This window comes from Spinacia oleracea, chromosome 6 (assembly GCF_020520425.1).
Source record: "Spinacia oleracea cultivar Varoflay chromosome 6, BTI_SOV_V1, whole genome shotgun sequence".
Lineage (NCBI taxonomy): Eukaryota > Viridiplantae > Streptophyta > Magnoliopsida > Caryophyllales > Amaranthaceae > Spinacia > Spinacia oleracea.
Window position 1 is genome coordinate 9,490,719 of NC_079492.1, and position 3,268 is coordinate 9,493,986.

The window sequence follows — 3,268 nt, forward strand, 5'->3', positions numbered from 1 at the left end:
TAAAATAGTTTTTACGGTTAATATTTGTACAATAATTAAGACAAAATAGAAAAAGTGTATAATATGGTGGTGGATATAATAAAATATGAATAAAATATGGTAGATTGGTAAAAAAGTGGGTGAGTGTAAGAAAAAATAATTAATAAAGTAAAAGAAAGTGAGTGAAAAGTTGTAAATATTGTGGGGTAAGATAGGTAATTAAGATAATAAATTTTCATGTCAAAAAATAGAATACAACAAAATATAAATAACATTATGAAACAAACTAAAACGAAAAATATAAAGATTATTTTGAAGCGAATGTAGTAATAGCTAGTAGTACTAACAATTAAGGCTTGAAAGCAACGAGGAAAAATAAATCAATATCTTATATGTATTTCAAGATACCTATCACCCCACTAAACGACAAAATAGGCTAAAGACAAACGCTAAAAAACAAAATCATTTGACTTATAAATATGCAGGCCAAAATCAATAGACCCCACACAATAGCCCGATCTGGACGTTCTGGTGTCCGGGAAACCACCCAATGCCCAATCTACATCTGTATATGATACCAAGTTGCGAACATTTGACTTATAAATATGCAGGCCAAAATCAATAGACCCCCGTACGTAGCGCAAAATCCGATTTAATGCAGCCATGCGCCGTATGATACTTGGCCGGATCGATGAACGGCTCATCTGCGGAAGCACTAAGCTTCTGTTTAGGAGTTTAGGAGTAGGGGACGGACTACAATTAGTCATGCCCGCCCGCATAATGATTTCTTCGGCGTATTGCTTCTGAGATAAGAATAAAGCAATGTGCATCACGAGTGACTACAACGCCTAGAAAATAACTAAGGGGGCCAAGATCTTTCATGGCGAATTAAACACCCAATAGTGTCATAATGGACTTACGAAGAACATCACGAGAAGCCGTAAGAATAATTTCATCAACATATAACAATAGATAAGCAATATCAGCACCTCGGCGGTAGATGAAAAGAGAGTGATCAGATTTGCAATGAGAGAAACCAAGAGTAGCCACAAAAATCGCTGGTGCCAAGGCCTAGGGGTCTGTTTCAGGCCATATAAAGATTAGATTTCTTCAATAAGCAGACATGATCCGGAAATTGAGGATCCCTAAACCCCATTGGTTGATGCATGTAAACTGTTTCATTGTGATTTCCGTGGAGAAATGTGTAATATTTTGTAGTATAATTGGTCAATATCTCCTAATATACTCTCATGTAAACATAGCGTAATTGTAGCATAATTAGAATAATTGTAGCATCATTGGTATCTTGTTGGTCAACTAACTCCATAATCGTAGGAGAATGGCATGCAAGATGCCAAGATAGCTATGTAATTGATTGTATATATTGATGTCAGCTCAACAATAATAGGCAAGCATTTAAACTCTAATAGCTATTGCTTATTAGCTTGCTATTTATTTGATTGAGTTCTACTTATCAATCAGTTTTTCAAATTTTATATTATTTAAGTTTCCTAAACTTTATCTCAAGAAAATTTAGCTGACCCAAGCTAATAATTTCTTATTTCAACTCCAATGGTCAAACTAGTAGGTTGGAATATCTAAGAATTACAAACAAGTCTCTAGCTACCACCTTTGGAGCCACAAGGGCGGGGGCGGAATTAGGGGGGCTGGCGGGGGACATGGCCCCCATGATATGTTCAAGTATTAAATATGTACTATAAAAGCATATATCTAGTATAGCTCAAGTAGTTATTTTCCTTAAAAATTGGAGGTGTAAGGAGGTACAAGGTTCGATTCTTAGCTACCTTAATTTTATATAAAAATTATATGTTAAAATCTGGCCCCCCTATGTATAATTTCTGGTTCCGCCACTGCACAAGGGCATCAGGGCTATGATGTAGACGAGTTTGATCACACAACATAAGTAACATCCCGAGTCTCCTGACATGACTTTACTAATTAATCTAGTTGACAGAACTATATCATTATCCTGTTTCATAACATGCAAAGGCAAAACCCTTAACAACTTTTCTTTTAACCATGACCCACTATGATTCTTGCCAATGTTCATCAGAAAGTCTAACTCTAAGTTCACACGATCATACCTAACAAAAAAAAGGCCGATATGGCGATATCTAAATTGCTACTGTACAACAACAACTTTCCAAAATCACAACTTTTTGGTGACTGAGGCATTTTCACAAACACTTGGAGTGCACCTTAAAATTGAAGTATGGTTTCAGTAAAAGGAAGTATCTGAGACAAAACATGAGTATCAAAGATCAGAATGAATTGAATTACCTGATTTAACAGCAGTTGATGCGAAAGAACGATACGAGCAAGTTGAGGAATGAAACGCACTGAAGTTACGAAACGTGATAATAAGCAAAGCGGAACTTTCTGGGTTCGCTGCTTTTCGAAAGATTTGAGACGCTAAAGTTTTGGAAAAGGAACAGTTGGTCATCAGCAATTTCAAGTTTCGTACGAGGTATGCCATGGATGTTCTTCAACCTTTCTCTCTCTGTGAAATTGTTTCTAAGATTGGACCACTTGACCAGTGACAAACGAATCATTTAAAACCTGACCCGTATGCTTGGTGGGTGAGACTGAGTTCTAAGTTCTGAGGTCCGATCCGTAGGTATACCGAGTTCAGGCATGGGTGTGTCGGGTTGTAATTTTCCAACCCAGCCCAACTAACCCAACACAGTCTTGCCACAACCTACCCGAAAGTTCGAAACTCTAACCCACTCAACTTGGCCCATATAACACATCGTCTAGATTTTCCATTTGCATGCTACTCCTTTCCTATCTTTTAGGAGTTACATGTTGAGCGATATAGATTAAGAAATGCAATTTGATTTTTTTAATCACTTAGGAGTGACCCTCGTCGGAGGGGCTCTTAAGTTATTTCTTCTTACCTTTATAAAAAAAAATGATTTTTTTAATAACTAATTTAGAGACTACACCGCACGGTTGCTACTAAAATAATTTATTATTTTAAGAGTAACTAAATAAAAGACGATATTAGGAAAATGTGAAAATAAAAAGGATATATGAAAAAGTAAAAAATTCAAAGTTGTGTAAAAAAACATTCAAATGAACTATAAATTTGTATATTACAATACAAAGTTAAGTATTATAGTGGTGTACTTGTATTTAGATCGACCTAAAATAGTTAACCTAACTCGAATGATTGACCCAAGACTAATTTTCGAAAAGACCCGACTATAACCGAGTCGGTCAAATGCAACTTAGTTTGAATTGAGTGTAATTTTGATAAATGGACTTC

The 3,268-nt window shown here is 35.7% G+C and overlaps 1 long non-coding RNA gene across 1 annotated transcript; it reads right to left on the reverse strand.

The window, feature by feature from the left end:
• Positions 1-266: 266 nt before the first annotated feature.
• On the reverse strand, positions 267-2,417 carry LOC130462463 (uncharacterized). Its single transcript, XR_008922693.1, has 2 exons — positions 2,281-2,417; positions 267-782 (listed from the first exon to the last, which is right to left on the reverse strand). It is a non-coding gene; the product is annotated as an uncharacterized lncRNA (long non-coding RNA).
• Between the last annotated feature and the right edge of the window lie 851 nt (positions 2,418-3,268).